At 38.0% G+C, this 25,494-nt stretch overlaps 1 protein-coding gene across 1 annotated transcript in view; it reads left to right on the top strand.

Moving 5' to 3' along the window:
• The window catches only part of PRR16 (proline rich 16), a 308,239-nt gene extending 288,055 nt beyond the window's left edge, over positions 1-20,184 (top strand). The window contains exon 3 of the mRNA XM_019469572.2: positions 18,890-20,184. The gene's annotated coding sequence lies outside the window, so the exon portion shown is untranslated. The remainder of the gene's footprint in view (positions 1-18,889) is intronic.
• The last annotated feature ends 5,310 nt before the right edge of the window (positions 20,185-25,494 follow it).

Genomic DNA, 25,494 nt, shown 5'->3' with positions numbered 1-25,494 from the left:
CAGAAGGACTGGTTGGATGGATGAGTGAAGATTGTCTAACCTGATGGGTAATGTTTTGTCACAAAACGTATTGTGCAGCGAGGCATCAAATACCATAGTTGTCTACAAGTGATGAATCCCAGAGCTTGTTAAACTCACATTAGACTCTCTTAGTTATAGCTTTTAGCATCTACAAAGTATGTTTGTGGCTGCCTGAATATTTGTTTTAATTGCATAACCCTGAAGTCATTCAGTGCCATCCCTTGAAACTGTATGCAGTCATCCCATGAAGGTTTTACTTGGGCCCAGGCTCATGTCGATTTTGATATTTAAATCAAAATACACTTGGAGCTTTTGTCAGAATGACAGCATCTTTGGAGTTCATTCATCAAACTTTTATGGCAAATCCAGGTTCTCGAGATACCTGGAAATATACCATTTTATATAAAATATTGGTAGAGTGTGTGGGTCCCTCTGATACAGAGGAATACAATCAGGTATTTGGCTCAGACTTGGGTTACATGCTCCATCTTGAGGTTAGAATGGATTCTTACCTGGATCCATTAAGATTCAATCCCTATGTGAAGTAGAGTCCCCAAATCACAGTGATGTTAAAAAGATAAATTACCAGTGTTTTTCTTACATGGAAGTCTTGAGGCAGATCAGGGCTGATAGGGCAGCTCTGGTTTACAAAGCTCTCAAGAACTGAGTTTCCTTTAAACATTCCTCTTGGCCATCTCTGACAAAGCTGTGTTCATACTAATTGTGTAAACTGGCAGCCAGAACTCCAGCCATCAAATCTATGTTCCTGGCAGGAGGTTGGAGGAAAGGAAGAAAAAATTTCAGCCAAGGGTATGGACCGGCTTTGTTTTAAGAAGTTTGCCAGGAGCTACCGCTCGATATTTTTACTTCCATCTTTTTCTGATTTTGTCACATGTTTATATATATCTTCAAGGTAGTATTTATTCTGCATGAGCAGCGGCTTAGCTAAAAATTAGATGTTCCATTTTGAGGGAAAGAAAGGCTACTTAATTTTTTTATTCAGTTAAAAAAATTTTTTTTTAATGTTTATTTATTTTTGAAAGAGAGAAAGAGAGACAGAGTGCAAACAGGGAAGGGGCAGAGAGAGAGGGAGATACAGAACCCAAAGCAGACTCCAGACTCTAAGCTGGCAGCACAGAGCCTGACGTGGAGCTCGAACCCATAAACCGTGAGATCGTGACCTGAGCTGATGTCTGGCGCTTAACCGACTGAGCCACCCAGTTGCCCCAAGAAAGGTTATTTCTATCAGACTACCAAAAACCTGTTGAGAAGGAGTGGGATGGGGAATGTCTTTCCTCCACAATAAAAATGAAGAATATTATAAGGAGATAAGGTAATGGATATAGGGAGCAAACACAGCGAGCTAACATGTTCACAAATGAGAATAAAAAGAAATATAAATGGTGATAAATGTAGAGACAAAACGTTTTCCAGAGCAAGACTGGGTACAAAGAAATGGCAGAGAGGAGTAACACGGCACTTGTAGTGAAATTTCAGTATCTCTATATATGGGTATTAGCAGATTTTTGTATCTGTTGCCAATCTATTCCATAACTTGCAGATTTCCCATTATAGAGCTAAATAAAGGTAAGATCTACCATAAGAACACAGACTTGCTCATGCTACAGATGGTTATATATTCAATTACTAACTAGTTTTTATGATGATTGATTTATTTTTGAGTTGATGGATTCTTGTTGCTATGAAAATATCAGTTTCTTTATTGCTTAAGTTAAAGCATTTAATTTCTTAAAGAGGAAGTTTTTTATAAGGAGGGAGAGAGAAGCAGATAGATAAAAGACAGTGGCTATGCTGTGATTTTATTATGTAATTCTTAGCCATCTATGAAGAGGAGATAATTTTCTCTCTTACAATGAGAATAGGAATGTAGGGGAAAGATTAAGAGTTGTCCACCCACAGGCTCCTGGTGGCTCAGTCAGTTAAGTGTCCAACTCTTGATTTCAGCTCAGGTCATGATCTCACTGTTTGTGATATTGAGCCCCAAGCTCTATGCTGACAGCATGGAGCCTACTTGGGATTCTCTCTATCTCTTTCTACCCCTCCCTCACTCATGTATGCTCACATGTGTGCATGCACTCTTAAAACAAATAAACATTAAAAAAAAAAAAAAAAAAGAGCGACACCTGGGTGGCTCCGTCAGTTAAGCATCTGACTTCGGCTCAGGTCATGATCTGGTGGTTCCTGACTTCGAGCCTCACGTCGGGCTCTGTGCTGACAGCTCAGAGCCTGGAGCCTGCTTCAGATTCTGTGTCCCCCTCTCTCTCTGCCCCTCCCCAGCTCACGCTCTGTCTCTCTGTCTCTCAAAAATAAATAAACATTTAAAAAAATTAAAAAAAAAAAAAAAGAGTTGTCCCAGGGGATCTAAACACTGGCCTTAGCTGCTTACCATCCTTGGGATCTGTTGTAGGGTTTCCCATGAAAATATTTTTCTTCAGAAACAGAATACCCAACTTTATTTTTTATGTGGGAGTTGTGTGAAGATAAAAGTCATTGCCTATGTCAACAGCTCTCAAATGGAGCAATTTGGCCTTCCCGGAGATATTTGACATTGTCTAGAGACATTTGTGGTTGTCACTACTGGGAATTGCTAATGGCATCTGGTGGGTAGAGGTTAATGATGCTGCTAACCATTCTATACTGCGCTGGCTAGTATCTCCTTCCCAGGCCCCAACAATTACCTGACCCAAGTGTCAACAGTATTGAGTCGTAAAACCCAGATTTGCATGAGTTTATTTGGAAAAGAGAATATTTTTTATGAACACTAAAGAGATACCTCTAAATATATATTTGACTTATTTATTTAACAATACTGATCTCTGATTAAAATTTATCCACCTCTAAACCAAAGACCCTGAAGTTAAGTTCCTTGTAGTATATGAGTACTCGTGAAGAGTCATCTTGAAATCATAAGCAAAGTGTTCTCTGTATATAAATCTGCTCATTTTTAAGGGGCCAAGTCCATAGCTTTTATCTGATTCTCCAAGGGATTTATGACCCTATGAAGCCTGCCACTGAATTTATTTAGAATGCCAAAGAATTCAAGTGAATTAATCAGCCATTATCTCCCCCTGAATGAGGCAAGCTACTCTTCGAGGCAGTTTCCTTGCAAATTCTTTAACCTTACTGTATTTAAGGCATGATACTTACAGAAGTAAGTTTAAAGATTCCCCATCTGGGGGTGCCTGGGTGGCTCAGTCGTTTGAGTGTCCAACTTCGGCTCCGGTCATGATCTCACAGTTCCTGAGTTTGAGCCCTGCATAGGGCTTGCTGTTTTCAGCCTGTCAGAGCAGAGCCTGCTCCATATCCTGTCCCCCTTCTCTCTCTGCCCCTCCCCAGCTCATGGTCAGTCTCTCTCTCTCTCTCTCTCTCTCTCTCTCTCTCTCCCTCTCTTCAAAAGATAAATAAACATTAAAAAAAAAAAGATTCCCCATCTGATCCTCTTTAATTAATAGAAGTCATATTGACAAGAAAAGTTCCTTTTGAAGAGGCTGTGATTTAAGAAGCCAGATTTCCCATCTTAACCAATATTTCTGTAATTTACATTTGAGTATATTAAATGGCCTTTGTGACACATGTGTTGTGGTGTTTGGGGTAATAGTTTATCCTCTACAGTTAGTATACTTCCTCCAAACCTGCTCCTTCTTTTACCTCAGGAAATTGTCACTTCTGTCCACCCAAGTCCCCACACCAGAAACCATAAAGAAAAATCTCCCTCCCCTCTTTGATTTCCACTACACTTATTTTTCATGTGCTTTCTATTCTACATCCTAAATACTGCTTGGGCACATTCCCTTGTCTCAATTCCTAATGCTGTTTTTCTCAACTCAGGATATCATTCTTTTTCAGTTGAAATACTGCCTTAATAATAGACTCTTCACTGCTATCCCTCATTCGGAGTCTGCTTTTTTTTTTTAATATTCATCTTAAAATTTTTTTTGTTTATTTATTTTTGAGAGACAGAGAGATAGAGCACGAGCAGAGGAGGGGCAGAGAGAGAGGGAGACAAAATCTGACCCAGGTTCCAGACCCTGAACTGTCAGCACAGAGCCTGACATAGGGCTCCAACTCACGGGCTGTGAGATTATGACCTTGAGCAGAGAGAGCAAGAGTTGGACGCTTATTCGACCCAGCCATCCAGGAGCCCCTGTTTGAGTCATTCTTTATAGACCTGCACAGCTATCTTTCTGTCTTGCAAACCTGACCAGTCACTTTCTAGTTAAAAACATTGAAGTTCTCCCCATTATGTACATGGTAATATCCCCCATTCCTGGTTTTGTCTCTGGCTACTGCTACCAGTCTGTAGGCCAGGTTCTAAGTGCACCCATTTCTCTCTGTTTCTGGATATGTGCTCTTCTGACTCTGCCCCTGCTTTGCTTGAATGCTTTTCCCTCTTGTTGAAATTCTTTTCATCCTTCTGAAGGAAGCTGGCCTTGAAACCTTCTTCCAGTTCCCTCAGGCAGAGTTCATTTTTTTCTTTTAGGTCTGCTCAAAATTCACTTGGTACTTAGTTTAATATCGTGTTCACCTTTGTTTTCCAAGTGCCTTGAGCAGTTCATGCACGTACATACATTTCCAATAAATGTTTCCATAATTGGGTTGACAACAGCCATGCAAATGCAAGACTTTGCTCAGGACTGGACCATCATGGACAAAAATTGTCTTTGTTGGTCCAGCTAAATAAATAGATCATGAATTCATGAAAGGAATGAAGTGAAAAAATTCACTATCAGCTCTAAACACTGTAACTTGTGTTTTGGCTTTCTGAAATACTGTTATTAGGAGTACAGAGCATTATTTTTGTATAGAACAAATGTTGTGCTGTTTTTTAAGCACATTTTTTCCTTATTATTAATGCATTGCAGGTAGTGGCACAGTTCACAAGCTTTAAGTTGAGTGAATGGACAAAGTAACACCATTTAAGTTTTTGTTTAAGACATGAAATGACCCTAAAGCCAGGAATTTGGCTGAATATGCTACAATTGCCCAGGACAGCTTCCTGCCCCTCCAAAACTATTATGGAGACCAAAAATGTTAGTACTGCCAGGAATGAGAAACATTGCCCTGTATTTTAAGAGATTTACCTAGAGGCTATTAAAATAAATGCAAGGGGTTGTTTTTTTTTTTAATATAATTTCTTGTCAGATTGTTTTCCGTGCAACACCCAGCGCTCATCCCAACAACTGCCTTCCTCAATACCCATCTTCTACTTTCCTCTCTTCCCCACCCCCCAACAACCCTCAGTTTGTTCTCAGTATGAAGCTTATGAAGCAAGGGGTTGTTTTTACTTACACTAAATGGCCTTAGGCTCCTAGGTTTTTGGGTTTTTTTAAGTTTATTTATTTATTTTTTTAAGAGAGAGAGCAGGGAAGGGGCAGAGAGAGAGGGAAGAGAGAGAAACCCAAGCAGGCTCCGCAACTGTCAGCACAGAGCCTGATGTGGGGTTCAAACTCATAAACAATGAGATCGTGACCTGAGGAGAAACCAAGAGTCCGATGCGTAACTGACTGACCCAACCATGAGTCCCAGGTTTTAACTGTATATACCACAAGGCCTTATTGAGATTATGCCCCCTTTCCCTGAGTCCATTATATCCAGAAGCACACTGACTTCTGGGGTTCCATTAATGTCAGAATTCCACTGATAACAATGGAATTGAAAATGTAGAAATCATAGGGGTTGTTTGTTTGCACATTGTTCAGGCTAGTAAAAGTGGATGGCCCCTACCTGAACCAAAAGTGCCTTGAGAGTCCCTGACACTAGTTTTGGTTTGACCATGATCGAAGTTACTGAATTCTGCATATAACCCAATGGTGGCACTTAGATAGTGTAGTTCATGTCTTTCAAAGTGTTATGATGTGAATTGTATTTGAAAAGTAACATGGCAAATATTGTTAGAGAGCCTGAGACCTCCCTCTGATTAATTCCAAGTGTAATGACAGTAAAGACTTCTTGTCATTCTGCTATTTGTCTCATTTACAAGGGTCATCTGCTTTCTGTTGGCTGTGTGGGTGTATAAATACACATCCTCACATTTTCTCCTTCCTAATGGTGACAAGATTGAAGAAAAGATGATAGGAAATTGACCCTTTCATTAAGTAAAAAATATCCTGGATGCCTGCCAGTTAACCTTGAAGTATTATCTTACTCCCTTTAAATAAAACAAAACCGTTGTAAGAGACCTTCTATATGTGGCATTTTACAGACTTTCCAGAAATACTATTCTGTTGTTAGTCTATGCAAGACATTTTTCCTATCTTTGAGCCTACAATATTTAGTCATGTATGCTTAACATGCAAAGCATTTGGGAAGAAGAAAAATAAAATTTAAGTAGACTGTCTTTTGTTTTGTTTTGTTTCCAATCCCTTTTGAGTACGTTTTAAAAAAGGTCTTAATGACTAGAGATGGTCTCTTGGCATAGGCGACTGGATGTTTTTCCAAGGCCAGTTACTTCAGAGACTCTAATAATCAAAGAGAATCCTTGATTCCTTTCCAGACTATAACATAACTTTATTCAGCTGATTTGTCATGGCTGACCTCCTGTCCTCGACTTCTAACCCTGCCATGCTTGGCGAGGGAAGACTAGTTAACCTGATTATATTAGGTTAATAAAAAAGGCAACCAATAAGTCCAGCTTGCTGATTCAGGGAACACATCTGATCATTTATTTAAAAGCCAGAGGAAGAAAGAAAGGCCATTTTGTAAAAACGAGAGCAGCATTTTATTACTTGTCTACAGAATTTAATCGTTGGAAAACATCAGTGAACAGTTGAGGGGGGAGCATTGTTACTGCTTGCTCCATGTAATAAATTAAAAACCCAGAATGAATGTGGTTTGACAGAAGTGTTTAAACAAGGAGGAGGGAGCAATGCTCGTGTTTTAATTTTGTTTTGATTGAAGGTACTCTCGTTGTGCCATGGAAAAACAATGCCATTCTTCTCGCACGCCTCATTTCCAATGGAAGTCAGTAGAATGTACACGTGTTAACGTTAGCTCAGGCAGGCTTTCATGCAGTTCCATAAAGGGGTTTTGCCAAAAGAAGGGATGAATATCACAGCCATTCATTTCACAGTGCTCTCCAGTCTGGCTGCAACTGTTTGTCTGAACTGCATACATCAGTGAATAAAAAGGAAATTAAAAAGAGCAGCAGGAAAAGAGGGATTGAGGAAGAAGGAGGCTGTCAAAAGCATGTTTGGCTTTGGAGAAGACAATTCACACTCATTAGCTTGAGCAAAATTCCTGCTTGGCCTACGGTACTGAAAACATAATGAACGGTGAGATTTTTCTTTTAGAAAATAAAAACAAAATTAAAACTCTACTCTAAACACCTCTAGTGAAGATGAAGGGGAACTAGGATAAGTAAACAGCTGCATTTTTATAGAGCTGAGCCCCCCATTTCCCCAGATAATGAAGTAAATCAGTATGCTTTTCTATGTTCATGGAAAAAAATTGTCCCGGTGACTATTTTTCTAAATTTGTTCCTGTAGCATTTATATTTCAGTATTCTAACACTATGTGCTATATTTCTCTACTGTAATTAAATATTAGAAAGTATTTATAACTCTTTGGGTACAAAAAGCGCCAATGCAGATGTTATTAATAACGGTAGAACAAAGAGGGAAAGATATTTTGATTCTGGTTTTTATTTCTTGGCAAATCCACTTTCATGGCTTCCTTCAGTGGTGGGAGATGGGACACGGGATTAGGGCAGTTCTATCAAGATACAGCAAGCAACCCTAAGATCTTTTTTTTCTTTTTCTTTTTTTTTTTTTTTTTTTAAGTTTATTTATTTTGAGAGAGAGAGGGAGAGCGAGAGCAGGGGAGGGGCAGAAAGAGAGGAAGAGAAAATTCCAAGCAGGCTCTGCACTGTCAACATGGAGCCCAACACAGGGTTCAATGTCACAAACCATGAGATCATGGCCTGAGCCGAAATCCAGAGTCTGACACTTAACCGACTGAGCCACCCAGACGCCCTGCCCTGAGATCCTTTTTTGAGAATCTGATTCTCACGTAGCTTGTTTAGCACTGCTGTGGAATTATCTACCCCTCCCCAATGTATTTATGTTTCTTTGTAAAAAGGAAATACATAAACATTGCAAAATCTTTTTTTATCTGTTTTCATTTACTTTGTTCACCAATGCAGGGAGATAGATATGAATGTATATTTCGCCTCTTCCTCTTCTTCTTCCTCCTTCTCATCTTCCTCTCCCTCTCATCTTCCTCCTCCCCCTCCTCTTCCTCCTCATCCTCCTCTTCTTCAACAGATGAGGAAACTGAGTTTCAGAAACTATCGTGTTCAGACCCTTCTAGCTACTGTGGAATGAAACTTAATTTTGAGCTCCAGAGCTTAATTTTGAGCATACAGGCATATGGTGCAGTGTATTCTGTGGAAGGAATATTTTGTATGTACAAACTGGAATTTGCACTTAATAATTATAAGTTGGTGATACTCTTGACAAAGTTAGTGGGTTGGGCCCATCATCAGCAAGCAGTAAGAAAGACTTCTGGAAAGTATTCTTCCAGCAAATATTTTCAACTTGGAATCTAAAAGGATAAGAAAGAGTGTCATTTTTGTCTCATCATTAACTTCTTCTCTATGGAAAACTTTAAGACATTTAATTGTAAAATTTATTATCAATAATAACATTTTTTCAAAAGATTGACAAAAATGTCCCAAAACAGGTCTGTGGTAGGCTTCTAAGATATACTTTTTAGGAATCCTTTATGATATAAATATATTGAAATATTGAAATTTATATTGAAATTGAAATAATTGTATATTAAAATATATTGACATAATTATACATATATTAATATCTTGAAACATTACCACATCATTGTAACTCAACTGTTATAAATAACATCCCTCATAAAACATAACTGCCATCATTATTAAAAATTGTGTCATTAAACTCATTTCAGCTGAATTAAAATTAATTTGCAACATAATTGAAAAATACCTTTTTTTCAAACTGTTGTCATTCTGCATGGACATATACATATGTAAAAAAAAACATACAACTTAAGATAATAATAGATTTTTGCTGGTGATTGTAGATGTTCCATGAAGAAGAGAACTTCTATATTTTACTTATATCCATAGCTAATTTTCATAGAGGATTTCAACAAATTATTTTTTCAAGAATTGATATATCATAGATGGACTTTACAAACACTTTTAAAGTTTTTATTTTAGAGGGTAAAGTTTGCAGGGCCAATTTACATACCAGATACATTTTCTATTTTTCTATGTAAAAATGTCAAAACCTTAATAAGCAGACACTTGTCATTTACCTACACAAATGAGTAAAAGGAGTGATCTGGCATAAAAATATTTTAAGTCATTCCTTAAACTGACTTTAATGTTACTTCTTATATTTCATGTACATTATTCTTCTGTAGTTACTTTTGTATGAATGGAATATGCTTTTGAATGCTCTGGATGAACTAAACACAATAGAGCATAGTATTAGGCAAAGCTGGGAATGCTGTTGGAGCTGTTTTGAGTTTCGTTGTAAAGACTTGAAGTGGGACAGATGAAAGTCTATTTGGGACAGACTTGCAGCGTCATTTTCGAGGGCATGTGACCCTTGCCATTGCTTAAGACCCTGTCTTCAGAAGTCCTTGCCACCATACCCACACCCTGCTACACTTGGTGTTTAATGCTCTGCAGTCACTGACTTGACATTTTTATCTTTAAATTTGTGTTTTATAAGTGAAAGTCCCATGGGATAATGAGGAATGCGTTGGGGGGCTTGAGGCTTCCCTTCATGCATGGTTCCATGTTTGCCACCCAGATGGATGAGCTCCTGGCCACCCATTTCACCTCATATAGGAAGAGATCACTACTGCCCTCCGTCTCCATGGAGGTCAGCACTGGAAGCTGGGTTTCCAGGTACGAGTTGCAGGGCAGAGCCCCAAGGGGATATACGGGGTATGCACTCAACTTGTGCCTAAACAAGCCCGGTATTAAATAGTGAATAAAAAAGCAGAGTGACTAGGCAAGAAAGGACAAAGCTTTTTTCCTGCTTTTTGAACAAGTTCCTGAATTTCATTTTTCACTGGACCTTGTACATTTTGTGGCTAGCCTTGGTAACTTGGAACTGATGTTGTTGAATGTTGTCTGATATGCTAGCTCACATGAGAAGGGTCATTCTCGTGCATAATATTATAAGGTATCAGGTACTTATTTTAGAAAATGACTATCTAGCCTTAAACACTTGAGTATCATCTCTCTAAACTATTGCTCTGTTAGGGGCATCTGGGTGGCTCAGTCTGTTAAGTGTCCGACTTTGTCTCAGGTCATGATCTCGCAGTCTGTGGGTTTGAGCCCCTCCTCAGGCCTTGTGCTGACAGCTTGGAGCCTGGAGCCTGCTTCGGATTCTGTGTCTCCGTCTCTCTTTGACCGTCCCCCAGTCATGCTCTGTCTCTGTCTCTCTCTCTCTCAGAATAAATAACATTAAAAAAAAAATAAGAAAATAAACTGTTGCTCTGTTAGACACATTACACTTACTAAATATCCTCTCTACTGCGTATGCTACTTACAAGTTTGTTCAGTGTATGTTTCGCTCATGAATGTACAGATTCCTTGGGCAGTACCTGCCCTGCCACTGGGCTCAGGAAAGCAAGGCAGCTATCAGAGGGTCTCACATTTTAGAAAACGTCATAGATAATTCATTTCAAGACATGAGGTGTGTCAATTGAGAAAGCACTGGTAGAATGAGCAGTGTCCTTTTCCTCACGTTAAAATAATTATTTTCAAGGTGATTTTCTCATCATTCATAATTTGTGAAGCATGAAATGAAATGTTTTCCTGAAGTAGCTTAATATTTAATAGAACTTAAAGATTCCAATGAAGTGCCTCCACAATTGGCTTTTTCCTAATTTGATCATATGCATTACATTCTATATTTATCAGTAGAAGAACTAAAATAAATTTTGTAGAACTTGGAGCCAATACATGGGCATATAAAATACATTGAATGGGTGAAAGGAAATAGCCCCCATAGTGTTTTAAAAATGATCCTAAGTCTTTTTATCTGACTACCTAGGTGGCTTCACCTGCATTTTTCTTTTCAAACTGCTAATGTATTACCTCCCTATCTTTTAAGAACCAGCTTAAATATAATTTTTATCATTGAAAGCTCTTTGAAATGTTTTTCTTCACATCTCAAGGAAACCCTGCCCAACTTCTTCCATGATAGAATTTTATTTATTGTTGTTAATTCCTTCTTTCTGAAGGAATGATAGTACCTTTCCTACTCAAAATTCCCTCTTGCATCAGACTTCCTGGCTGCAGGTCGGAAGTATCAGGGACAAGATTCAGAGGGGTCTCCGGTGTTACTAACATCTAAAAGTTCGATAACAATTTCAAGCAATGCACAATCTTTCCCTGTACCTCCTTCCTGACCACCCTTAGTCCTCAACACGTCTCAGAATAGGAAGCCAATAACATTTTGATGTATTCATCACTAACAAAGAACCTCTGTATGTATAACACCCACTCTTAGTAGTTGTGGGCTCAACTGGACAGTCAATCTCACGTGACTCCAAAAGGCCACACTTGACAATGGTTTGATTAGAAGGATACAAAGCATGACAGTGGGGCAGTATCCAGTGATTCTCTAACATGAGGGTTTTCCCACAGGTGTTGAGGGTACACAATCTTTCTCTAACCATGCAGAGTGACAGCTCAGGGCGGAGAGTTTGAGATCATGGGTAGGTGTGAGATCTACCCTGACTAACACTCACCATGGCCACAATAGTAATCAACATCTGTTATAACAGCCCGAAACAAAGAAAATGACCAGTTACAAGTGTGTACCCCAGTCAAGAAATCCCAAGAGGTTATTTATAGTCATTCACAGTCCCCCCAGACCAGATGCAGTTTACAATTCAGAATTTATTTTTATTAGAAGCAATGTTGCCTAGTAATACAGCTGACATTCTACCAGTATCAGGTTTCTATGGAAACAGAGCTAGGAAGTTAACTCAGTGTCATTTTTCTTTTCAAAGAAGGAGAAAAATGTTTTGCTATTCCTTTATTCACATTAGGAAACATAAATATTTGGGGATTTTGATTACCAAACAAGGCTTTCTTCAAATAAATGCAAGAAAATGCAAAAAAAAATTCAAAATGACAGCTATACATTCAACTCAAAATACTGTAAAAAGAGTTACAAAATCTTAAAGAAAATAGACAAGGACAACTAATAAAGATAACAAGCAAATTAATTTAGAAAAATGATCAAACAAAAAAAAGGAAAGTTTGATTTTTAAAATTATTTTTTTGAAGAATGTCAAAATAGATTACCCCCCCCTTCCCCCCCATATATCTAAGTCCTTAGGGCTGGTATAACAAAAATAATATAGATTGGGTGGCTTAAACAACAAATATTTATTTCTCATTTTTGGAGCCTGGAAAATGCAAGATCAAGGCTCTGGCTGATTCGGTTGTTTTTGGTGCCGCTTCAAGTTTCTAGAGAGCCTTCTTGTATTTTTTAATGGCAGAAAGGGAGAAAGGAGCACCTGGGTGGCTCAGTTGGTTAAGCGTCCTACTTCAGCTCAAGTCATGAACTCATGGTTGGTAGGATGGAGCCCCGCGTCGGACTCTGTTGATAGCTCTGAGCCTGGAGCCTGTTTCAGGTTCTGTGTCTCCCTCTCTCTCTGCCCCTCCCCTGTTAATGCTCTGTCTCTCTCTCTCTCTCTCTTAAAGATGAATAAACAGTAACAAAAAAAATTTAAAAAAAAAGGGTGAAAGAGCTCTCAGGCCTTTCTTTTATAAGGGCACAAATCCCATTCGTCAGGTTCTGCTGTCATGACCTATTCACCTCCTGAAGGCTCCACCTGCAACAACTGTCACATTGGAAATTAGGTTTCAACATATGAATTCAGGAGGGACACATTCAGTCTGTAGCACCATCGAAGATTAAGAAGAAAAAAAATAGAGAAGAAACAAATGAGTGACTTTAGGAATCAGCAAGAACATTTAAAAGGCTTCAGTTTAAGTATGGATAAAATAGTTAAATTTATTTCAAAAAATGTAAATAACCTAATTTGCTTCAAGAAACATTTAAGAGGTGCCTGGGTGGCTCATTCTGTGACTTCGGCTCAGGTTATGATCTCACCGTTCATGGGTTCGAGCCCCACATGGGGCTCTGTGCTGACAGCTCAGAGCTTGGAGACTGCTTCAGATTCGATGTTTTCCCCTCTCTGCTCCTCCTCTGCTCACACTCTTTCTCAAAAATAAGTAAACATTAAAAAACCCCAAAAACATTTAAATAAACAATACCAAAAGAAGGTGAAAAGTAGTCAAAACTTTCACACTAAAAACTAAGGCATCATACTGAAATGATTCTATGAGCCTTTGCTTACCACTGTCACTGTTCAACATTGTACTGGAGATACTAAACAATGAAATAAGACAAAGGTAAAAACCACGTACAATCTAAATTTTGAAAAGGAAAGATGAAAGTATCAATATTTATAGACAATATGATTACTGATCTAGGTAATCCAAGAGAATACACAAAAGCCTGTTAAAACCAATAAGAAAGTGGCATAAACTCGCTACACATAAGAATATATTTTTTAAGTTCATTTTTTAAGTTTGAGAGTAGGGTATTTATTTATTTATTATATGAGTAGTGTAGAGTCAGAGAGAAAAGGAGAAAGAGAGAAAGAGAGAGAATTCCAATCAGTCTCCGACTGAGCCACGCAGATGCCCTGATATGAGAATATTTTAAAATTCAATATATACCTAGCAATAAAGACATGCAAAATAGAATTTAAAAACTTTTTCATCCAAATAATAATGGAACCTACGGGAACAGATCTAACAAGAGACATGAAAGATATCTATGAAGAAAATGATAAAACTATTGAGAGACCTAAAATGAAGGTCTAAATAAATGTGACAGGCAGCCGCACTTCTGATATGATTACTTAATATTGTAAGGTACCACTTCTGTCCCAATTATTCTAGAAATTCAGCGTTATCCCACAGAATATGTACATTCTGCTAAAATAAAAAGCCTGAATCTGAAACGTACACTGGAGAGGAAGTGAATTTCTAGCTTCCAGAAATACACCACACATAACCATGTGGAGATGTGAATTGTTACGTGATAAGAATAGCGTATCAAAGAGCAGTGAAATATGGGTGATTTAATACTTGCGCTTAAAACATTTGGCAATCCATTTGGAGAAATAAAAGGTCAGATTGGGAAGCAATTTCATAACAAATTACCTAGGTAGATTCAACCAGGATTGACAAGCCTTTTCTGTAAAGGACCAGATAGTAAATATTTTAGTCTATGTAAGCCATACTATTTGTCATAAATACTCATGTCTGTACTTGCAGCACCAAAGGGATGGTTTGGAGAATAGTGAATTTGGCTCGCAGGTGGTAATGCTGACCTTGATTTTATCTCACCAGAGCCAGAATTTCCTCACGTGGGAATATCTCTTTCACAGCTTAATATAACAATTGAATAAAATGTGAAATATTTAATTGTGTATCCTCAGGCTTGGCATAATGCCTGAGTTATAGTAGGTTTTCCACACATTTCCATTTAACTGAATGAAGTGAATGTCTTGCTGCTATTTGTTTAAGAGGGGAAATAAAAGAGATTTTCTTGAAAATGCCTTTGATTTATTCATAGTTTCTACTTCTGAAAATGCAGCAGACACATGACACATTGTCGCATAGTTAAAACATTTTAAATTATATATTTAACGAAATATATATTTACAGGTATGTATTCATTTTATAAAGCATATATTTTACAACAATATGTAATCAATATATGCATATTTTGTATTTATATTTAATAAATATAGAATACAAAAAATAAAATTATAAAAATTCCATCAGGGTCCAAATAAATATAGGATTACAAGACCCTTCTGTTTGTACAAACGTTTTGTACTTTTTTTTTAGCTTTCCTTAACTTTGTGTGCTGTCTTTGACATTTAAAATCAGGCTGCCCTTACTGCATTGGCATGCTTTCAGTCACTTAAAGTGCTACTTATATAAATTAATTAACTTGACATTTAATGACTTAAAGCCTAAAAATTATCTACTACCATTCATATTTTGAATATCACATTTGTTTCTGGAAAAATTTATAAAAATTAAAAAAATGACCCTTGAAGAGAGGGAAATCATTGACCTTTTCCATCCAAAAAGTGAAGAAAATTTTAATTTTAAACAAAGCCTTTTTGATTTTTTTAAATGATTTTATTTTTGAAAGAGAGAGACAGAGAGAGAGAGAGAGAGAGAGAGAGAGAGAGAGAGAGAGAGAGAGAGAGAAAGCACAAGCAAGGGGTGGGCAGAGAGAGGGAGACAGAGTCTAAAGCAGGCTTCAGACTTTGAGCTGTCAGCACACAGCCCTACCTGGGGCTGGAACCCACAAACTGTGAGATCATGACCTGAGCCGAAGTGGGACACTTAATAGACCGAGCCACCGCGATGTCCCTTAAGCAAGGCTTTTTTGGACAGAATGAAGCAATTAATCCACTGATCTAAAGATTAGGTCACAAAGCATTTCCATGAATGCTTCAAATCATTGTTGGGTAAAGAAGATCTTGGTGTATGTGATTTATGTTTCCTTATCTCAACGTTGAGTAAATTTATTTAATGTGTACAATTGTGACGATGAATGTTGTGTCTGTGTATTTGAAGCAAACATACAAAAAAGGGCATATGGAGGTTTGAAAATATATTTTAAAAAATAATAATCGAAGTTCATGAGTTTTTTCAATTTGCAAATTATACATGAAAAATTATTTGGGGCTTTTGTTTTGTAGGGAAGAAAATATTTGAGCCTGAGGTTAAGAGATTGAATGTGATATCTGACACCGTTATTTCCAGGGAGAGGCCTGGAAAACTAACAAATCTTAAGAACTCAGTACGATTTCAATGCATTCCACTAATACCCAATCTTAGAATTCAATCAGCGGATATAGACATCTGCTGTTAGAAGATTTTAGTCTCTGCTTTTAATGTATGGTCACTGAGGACTGAGCTGAATGTCTGCTTCCATTAGATACCTACAAAAATTGGTGGGACAGGAAAAGCTTCATAAATAATGTTGGCTCTTATCTTAAATAGATGGAAATTGAATGCAAGTGTCTCTTAATTTAATTAAAAAAGAATGGGTTCTTTTGTCCTCTTCAATTTGCCACTAAGGAAGCATCTGCAACTGGGATTATTAGTTACTGCTTTCAGCTGATGGTTTTGCCATTCCTTTGCTGTAAGCATCTGCCCTCTGTATGCTCGCTCCGCCTTCCATCGTATTCTCCAGGCTTCCTCTGGCCACTCTCCTCATCAGACTTCTTCAGTAGTTCCCGTTACCCTTGGGATAAAACTCTAAAATTTTTTTTATGTAGTATGGCCCCTGCAAGCCTCTCCAGAAAAAACTACATTTTCTCCTCTCGATTGTATGCTACATGGTATTAAAGGCACCACTGCTCTCCTTTACTTTTGTCCACCTGTTTTTATTGGAAAAATCCTTATTTCACAACTAACAGCAACGTGTCACTTTTGCAAATTTCAAACGATTCCTTAAATCTCAATTCATGTGTCATCTTCTGTAAGCTTCTAGTCCTATGCTCCTTCTTTATTTGATACACTATGGCACAAATCTGCTTTTACCATGAATTTTTGTGTGTCTCCTTACCTTCTGGGTACTAATATACTTGGAGGGAACATTACATTTTTATATCTAGAGCAGTATCTGGTATATGGTGGGTAGGGAATACATTGTTTTGAATGAATGATTGTTCTACCAGTTTTAATAAGCTTTAAAAAATAATGATGTGGAGTGATAAAGACTCCTATATCAGAGACCCATGAAAATATAACTGGCATATTTAATTATCTTTGCCCTAAGTACATGAATTGTGTTTCTGTATGCTTGTAGAAAGTCACTTTTGTATGGTCTTACTTAATAGTAAGACCCAAATTTTCATTATTATATTACTATTGCTGATACATTAGTAACAGCTCTAACGTCAATTTCCTTTACAGGCGTGGAGGCTTATGTTTCTAGAACATACAAAAATAACATAAATAGGCAGGTGCAAATCATGCTGTTAGATTAAGCGTAGCTTAAGCCAGTTTGTTCCAGCCCTCTGAATTCCTCTATATTGATATACTCTTGCACTGTAAGCAACTCTGTCTTCCACTACTTCTGTGTTGTTCATACAACATCTTTAGTGATGAGCCAGAGCTAGCCCCCAACACACATTGATTAATTGTGTATGGTGATTTTTCTAGTTTTCATCTTGGAAATGAGAGAGGATCATTACTTTATTTCATTTTCATAGTTGAAGTTATTTAGTACTAGGACTTTGCTGTGGCAGGTGAGAATAAAAAAAATGAAAAAGAATTATGATTAACCTACTAGAACAGTAATGACTGAATTTGTCACAAAAGGATTAAATTATTTATTCTGTTTGTGTGTATGTTTGTGGCTCTGTATTGGAGAAAGCATCATGAGTTTGGAGTTCACCTACCCTCCTCCACCATAAGGGAGTTAAAACAAGAGGTTCTTAGGCTAAAAAATATAGTTAGGGGTGCCTAGGTGGCTCAGTTTGTCAGGTGCCTGAATCTTGATTTCAGCTCAGGTCTTGATCTTGCGGTTCATCAGATTGAGCCCCAAGTCAGGCTCTGCATTGATAGGGCGGAGCCTGCTTGGGATTCTCTCTCTCCCTCTCTCTCTGCCCCTCCCATACTCATGCATATGCTCTCTCTCTATATAAAAATAAATAAACTTAAAAAATGTATACTTAAAGTCATTACTGTCTCTGACTTTTAAAGTAATTTATTAATCAATTGATTATTGTATCAGGTTTATTTTAATAACTTTCTCAACCTATTACAGTAAGTCATTGCATAAATATTCTCTATTACATCGTAACTTAAAGAGCAGACCATAGACACTCTCATTAAGTGATGTTGGATAGTGGGTGGGCAGGGTGAGAGCTACAGCTACATTTCTTTTTGTTTTTAAAAAAAATATGTTCATTAATTACAAATATGAATATAAATTATTTTAAGGTGCTAGTTTAAAAGTATTGTAGATATTCATGAAGTAAAAAAGAAGACTAGCTCTTTGAATGCTCTGTTGCATCAGGAAAAGGATATTATTTTGACAATTTGTTAATATACTGAGACTATACAGATGGCAATGAAAGATTATCTTGATGAAAGTGATTGCTTGATAAAATATTTTTTGAGGGTGGTATATATAAAAAGTTTATAGTCTAAAAATTTATGAAACATCCTGAGAACTTGGTACATTCAAAAGTGGACAAATTTATCTGAAGTTTAAAAAAAAATGCTAGGGCACCTGGGTGGCTTGGTTGGTTAAGCGTCCGACTTTGGCTCAGGTTATGATCTCATGGTTTGTGAGTTTGAGCCCCGTGTGGGGCTCTGTGCTCACAGCTCAGAGCCTGAAGCCCACTTCGGATTCTGTGTCTCTCCCTGACGCTGCCTGGCTCCCGCTCTGTTTCTGTCTGTCTCTCACAAAATAATAAATAAATGTTAAAAAAAATAAATAAATAAAATAAAAACTGCCAGAAATAAGATCTTTTCATTGAAAGATAAGCATGCTACCACTAAATTTTGACAACTAATTTTTCATATGTTTTTATATATGAAATATAAATGGGATATGTGTTTAAAATATGCGTAGACACTTAAAATCCTCGATAAATCAAATAATTTTAAATTACGCATCTCATTAACAAACAATTGGCTCATTAATAAGTGTAATGTGTTTTTGTTAAACTGTTTTTACTAGTTAAACTGATCTTTTATGTTTTGTTTTCCTTCCTTTGACAGGTCCTTCAGGTTGGAAGGAATATCTTTATTTGGAGGCATGTCAGCTCATTTTTCTCACTTCAGATTCATCAATATGACTTCTTGAGGCCAGAACGAATTTTGAAGTAACCAGGAACCTGTCCATATTAGAGCAGCAAATCCCTCAACTTTGGAGCACAAAAGATCACTGATACGATCTGCATAAAATCATCTGCCTCAGTCTGACAGCCATGAGCAGAACCCTGGGGGCAAAAAAAAAAAAAAAAAAAAAAAAGCCACAGCCTTAACTCTTCACTCTGAAATTACCAAGACAATTAAAAAAAAAAAAAAAAATGAAAGGAACTAAACAAGCAAGCCAACACCACCACCACCACCACCAAAAAACAAACACAACCCATTTTATTTCACCTTGGAAAAAATATTCCCAGATGTGAGCCTGAAAAAATTTATATTCGGCAATTAAGCTAGAAAATTGGAAGTTGACTTACCATTTGGGAAGGTGAAAGTATAGAGATAGGAGGTATCTCTAGCTAGAATTATTTAGCATTTTAAAACAAGTAGACAAAAACAATGAACAAACAGAGGAGCACGTCAGCAAGGAACAGTATTAGGACAGAATGTTGCTGTCTGCAGAGAGGATGTCTGCCATCTTGTGTACACCCTCAAAGCCATAATGGAATAAAAGCATTGTCGTTGATTGCTTGAAAAGTTTCTGCATTCACTCCTTCACTCCATATTAAGAGAGGGGGGAAGCCAGTTCTTACTGATTACTTCTCAATGCACTTCTAATATTTGCACTGTCACGTCCATTCAGGGTAATGATGTGTGCCGTTTTTTGCACAGATGGTCCCATGAGTTTTGAGGCCACAAGCGGTTACATGCACGAGTCCAAAAAGGAAACATTTCAAAATTCTCCAGACATTGGTTTCTCTTTCTTCTGTAAAGATCAGTTACCTTATTAAAAAAAAACAAAACAAAACATGGATTTGTCTCAGATTAAAAAACTACAGACTAATAATGAAAAGCATGAGTGTGGTCAAAGGAATGAAGAAGGGATCAAAAGTTTATTTTTGGTTTTGGTTTTGTTTTTTTAGTGAGGATCATTTTTATCATAAGCAGCCAAGAAGTCAGATACAGTGAACTACACACTAAACATTTGTGTTGAACATCTATTTGTTCTCTTAATTAAAGAAATCATTTGTAATTTGTATTTGACATATAACAGTTTTTTATAGCCATTTATCTATGCTTCATGGGAAAATGTACCAAACAGCATTTTCAGTTTATTTTTCTAAATAAATGTGTTGTTTGTATTATTTGTAGTTGCTTATTCAGTTTGGTTTTCGTTACTTGACAAATAAGTTACTTGTTGTCATATTAATTAAGAACTCACGGAAGACTGAAATTTAAAACATTTGTATGGTATCAAATTGTGCTTTCTATTTCCTAAACCCTGAAGAAGAAATGATTTATCTTACACCATGACTTTCTCGTCAAGCGTTATGTTAACATTCTAGTTAGACTAATCACCCAGAGTTGGTTTTAATATATGGAAACTGCTGGAAACAAGAAAGTTTGCGTATTATATCAGCAAGGATTTTCCCTACATACTCTTTCTAGAAATCTGCTCCAGAAGATGAAAATTAGATAGATTTTTATTTTAAAAGACCATTATTCATGCCTAAGGAGTTCTCATTAATGCCCTCCCAGAGGTCTGCTGAGAACTTTCACTAGTGCATATAAAAATGACAGACTAGGCAGTCGTACTAGAGCAAAAGTAAAATTCTGCTTAAGGACTCAGTAAGTACCTTCACAGTGTTCATCCTCATTTGAGGCGTCATTGTTTATGATCCTTGTTACCACCAATAAGTAGCACGCAGCTCAAACAAATTATTTCTTTTCTTTTTTCTTTTATTAAGGTATAATTGATATATTAGTTTCAGGCGTGCAATGTAATAATTCAATATTTGTGTATTATGTTACAAAATAATCACAGCAAGTTCAGTTAACATCCATCACCATGCATAGCTACATTTTTTTTTTTTTTCTTGCAGTGAGAACTTTCAAGATCCACTCTCTTAGCTACTTTCAAATATGCAATCCAGTATTATTAACTATAGTTACAGTCAGGCTTGTGGTGCTCTAGAATGCAGCGCAGGGAATGCAAAGATAGTGCCAGTCCTCTGAGGTCTTCTGAAAAGGATGACAGTGAGCCCTCAGATGCTTGTTTCATTTGAAGCCTGCCCCTCAGGCTGTAACTATGGAGGTAGGCTAATGGGTTCCTTTTAAGAAACATGGAGCTTCTGGGTCTGTTGCTTCCAGCTGTCCCTGGAGAATGGGAGCTATTTAAGAACTCTCTCCATTGATTGCAGTCGTGTGGGACCCATGAGCGTAATTCCCCCTGGCCACCAGAGTCATGTAGGGGTGTCCACAAAAATTGGGCACCAGCTGAGGGTCTAAGCTCTTTTCTGCAATACACAGGTGAGCTGGCGCAAAGCAGAGGGAGACGGAGAAGATGGCATCCACCGGCCTTTGTTTCCTGAGAGCTCATGTGTGGCCTGTAGATGTGTGTCAGATCAGAAGTCTGTCCCTCAGGCCAAAGCTCCAGGACAGGCAAATAGGCCTCTGTCTCAGAAAGACTGGGGGTGTGCTCCAGTATGTTATCAACGCAGGGCCCTGGAGTTGGTAGGCTACCAAGAACCTTCGCGCTCATTGCTGTGGTCTCGCGAGACCCAGGAACACAAGCTGCCCTGCCCTCCTGAGCCGGGCGGTCACCGCGCAGCAGTAGCGGAACGCCGGCCAGCGGACATGTGTAAAAGCAGCCCTCTGGGAGATGCACACGCTTTGGTATGTGGTAGAGGAAACGTGTATTTCTTTTTCTGTCAAAAAGAAAGAAAGAAAAAAAACCTAGCATTAAATTAGGGGGACAAAAATGGCGCCTGTTAGCTGAAGTGAGGCCGAGAGAGGGAGAGCTGGAGATGGTGGCCGCCAGCCAGCAGCCTCTGCGTGTGTCTAGATTACATGCCTGACTCTTAGGCTGCGACTTGAAGATCAGTAAATGGCGCCCGTAGGGCCACAAAGTTGGGAGCTTCTGGATTGGCTGCTTCTGCGCTTGAACCCTGGGGCGGGTGAGTCCTTGTGAGAGCCTTTGAAGAGCCATTCCTCAGCTTTTCAGTCTTGTGGGTCTTGTGGACGTTTGATTTGCGAAGCTGGACGTTTGGTGTGGGGGAGGGGGCGCGGGGAGCGTTTCTTCCCATGTGGGTGCCCGCTGTGGGGTTCAGACTCCTCACCTGGGGAGAAGCTCAGCTCCCTCCCAGCTGGATCACCTTGCAGGGGTTGGGGTCTAATGGCGAGTTTGTGCCCCAGCCCCTCTTCCCGCCTTCGACGTGGACGTTCTGTCTTTAGCCTGGTTGGGTAAGAGTTGGTCTGCTCTTAGGTTTTGTCCCAGGAGGTGGTTCGACATGTGGCTTCAGATTCAGTATGTCAGAGGAAAGAGGTGAGCCAGGGATCCTCCTCTGTCACCATCTTGAACTGGAACTCCCAACAACCTAAGATAAATTATTTTTAATAATTAAAAGAAGAGGTCGTTAGGTTTATTCCCCAGCGATGACCCGAAACCACTTCCCATTTTGTTCTGCACACTTAAATTGATTTATTGTCGGCAATCTCTCCTGGTAGTACTTAAAGTATCCTGTAACATAATGAAAATTAGTTTGCCATGCATGATTTGAACCCGTGAAAATTAAGACGTTGTGCGTGAAAATAATCCAGCTGGGAATCAAATTGCCAGTTCCTGTGAGATGTTAGGCATTGAAGTATGGATGCATGGGCTCATTTACATTCTTTTAACGTCTATGCTGATTGCTTCAAGCTGTGAATTACTTTCAATCATAAATAGGAAAATCAACGCCCCCCCCCCCCGCCAAACATCTAGAAGTAAAATCCATCAAAAATAAGTGATAAAAATCATAGTTCTTTACTTGATGAATATACTGGTTGTTGAGCAGTCCTGTCTCTGCCATAGTCTATCATGAGACCCTAAAGAATTTTGCAAAGATGTGACCTTATCAAGCCAGCGCTTGGGTAAGATAACACCACTGGTAATTGATAAAGTGAATTAGGGCACCTGGGTAGCTCCTTTGGTTAAGCGACCATCTCATGATTTCAGCTTAGGTCATAATGTTGCGGTAGGGAGTTTGAGCCCAGCATCGGATCTGCACTGCCAGTGTGGACCATGCTTGGGATTCTCTCTCTCTCTCTCTCTCTCTCTCTCTCTCTCTCTCTCTGTGCCTGTCTGATGCACTCTCTCTCTCTCAGAATGAATAAATAAACTAAAAAAAAAAAAAAAAAGAATGAGGCTGTGAAGTGGGTAGGGGTGAGAAAGTACATATCAGGAAAAAAAATCTACTTTCTTTGAATTACATTTATTTTCTTCAACTTGAATTACATTTACTTTCTAAGTTATGTCACTTTTTAAAATCACGTTCTCTTCAAATTTTAGATGTACCCTTTGCTATTTTCACAGTGCACTATTACTTTCACAAAACCTATTAAACAATCTTGAGTTCCCGTTGAGAATTACTATTTACAGATTTCTCGAATTGAGCGTGCCCATGTAGGTAATCTCCACTTCCTGACATTTGCTTTTGGAGTGTGGGTTTGTTACATTTACATGCAGCTCCAACTGTTCTTGCTGGCCCCAATTCACATAATTACCAGGTGTATCTATATGGGTTAGATAATTCTCTTTATTTACTGACTGCCTAGTCTGCAACACGAACTGTTCCAGGCACCAGAAAGAAATGGGTTCGGAAAAAAGGCGTGGGTCCTATTTTGATGCAGTTTAAAATCTAGAAGATTGGAGGGGGAATACATTAAACATGTGATTTCACTAGGTAACAAAAAAGAAAATTCAACAGTGTACTAGGTTCTGTAAAGAAAGGTACATTTTATGCTGAGGCTATATATATCCAGTGGTTGTAACTCAGTGGGAAAAAGTAAACTTTGAGCCGAGATCTCAAGAGTGACTATCAGATAAATGAGGCAAAATCATGAGCAAAGCAGTACAAAGTAGAAAGAAAATAGAATTTCAGAAGTCCTGAAAACAAGGCTAATTAGATTGGAGCAAATAGAGTAAAGACGATAGCACAGAGAAAATATGTACCCAATATACCTGATTGAATCCAAGCCATAAGAAAAATGGGGAGTGGAGTGGGGGTGGGTTCCAAAAGATAATCAAAGAGTGCAGAATTATAAAGAAAAAAAATTAAGAATGGCCTTGGGAGCATTTTTTATTTATATAAGGTAGAGTTCTCAATGAAGATGCAAAAATGCATTCAGTAGCTATCTTTAAATTCATAAAGGCTTGAACAACTATAGGTAGACTAACATTTAAAAATTTGTTGAGACCAATTTCTGTAAAAATAAATTTGCCTCTATGTGTCAGAGAACCCAAACTAACAAATAAGAGGCTGTTCAGACATGACAGAGCATCTCCTTAAAGTCATCAGGGATCCAGTCTTCCAATTTTCTGCTCTGATGTCCTTGGAATATGACTTTTGTCCTTATGGTGCACAACAATTGCTAGAGCTCCAGACATCACCTACACATTGCAGGCAGTACAGTGGGGAAAGAGCTTACCACTTCATTTGTAAGGAAATTTACTGAAAAATTTTCACAGGGTATTTTAGTATATCTGTCATTGTTCAACTGGCCCCAAGAGCATAAGAACGAAGGAATGTAGTCCTTTGGCTGGGTACTTTTGTCACTTTGAGTAAACTTGGTATTCTAACACTGAAAATTTTGGGGAATGAATGATGGTACCCACAGCTATCTAATTCTGCCACAGGACTTCAAAAATGTAACACTAATTCATCATTCCATGGGTTGACTATTAGAGATTTTAAACACTAAACGATATGCAGGCTTGAGGGAATACAATTTTCAGCTCATATTTTCAGGAGGGAAATAACAAGTGGAGTTACATCATGTGAACATTTAATCTTCTTTGGCTTTTACTATGCTCACATCTATTCCTTTTTATGGACATATACACAGGATTGACAATCATATGGAAAATCTCTATATGTTTCCTGTTGTGAGTATCTCAACACACTTTGATTCTGGTCCAGAAAGAACAGTGCACTTTATAGATTGTAGAGGGGATTTTCACAGGACATTTTGAGTCTATCATACCTCATTATTATGATATTCTAATGTACTGATAAATGGAATTTATCAGTAACTCACTAGTGCATACTTTAGTAGGGGGTTTTATAAATTGTTTTGGGGAAAAAAGTAGTATTAGAATTGCCTACCATCTTTCAGATGAACAGGTTCCTTAAGTTTGTGAGCATATTTTATGCTGGTTTTATGTAAGCATCCTTTAATATTTTTTGGTTTGGGCATAAAGAGGGGGTTGTTCATTGGGTATAGTGACAAGATCCAGGTATTCCAGAGGCTTAGATAGAGGAAATCATAAAATTAAAAGTAAATGCTTGTAAGTATGTGTAGTATGGGTTCCTATAGAAAACGCAGGTCCCCACAGTCGTATGCACTTACCTAAACACAGAGACTTTCTTTGGTCCCGTGCCAGTTATAAATGCATACAATAATGTTAAACATGT

This window comes from Panthera pardus, unplaced genomic scaffold, assembly GCF_024362965.1.
Source record: "Panthera pardus isolate Hobbes unplaced genomic scaffold, ASM2436296v1 HiC_scaffold_2, whole genome shotgun sequence".
NCBI classification, from domain to species: Eukaryota; Metazoa; Chordata; class Mammalia; order Carnivora; family Felidae; genus Panthera; species Panthera pardus.
Note: the sequence above shows the minus strand (reverse complement) of the source record. Positions and strands in the feature narration are given on the sequence as shown.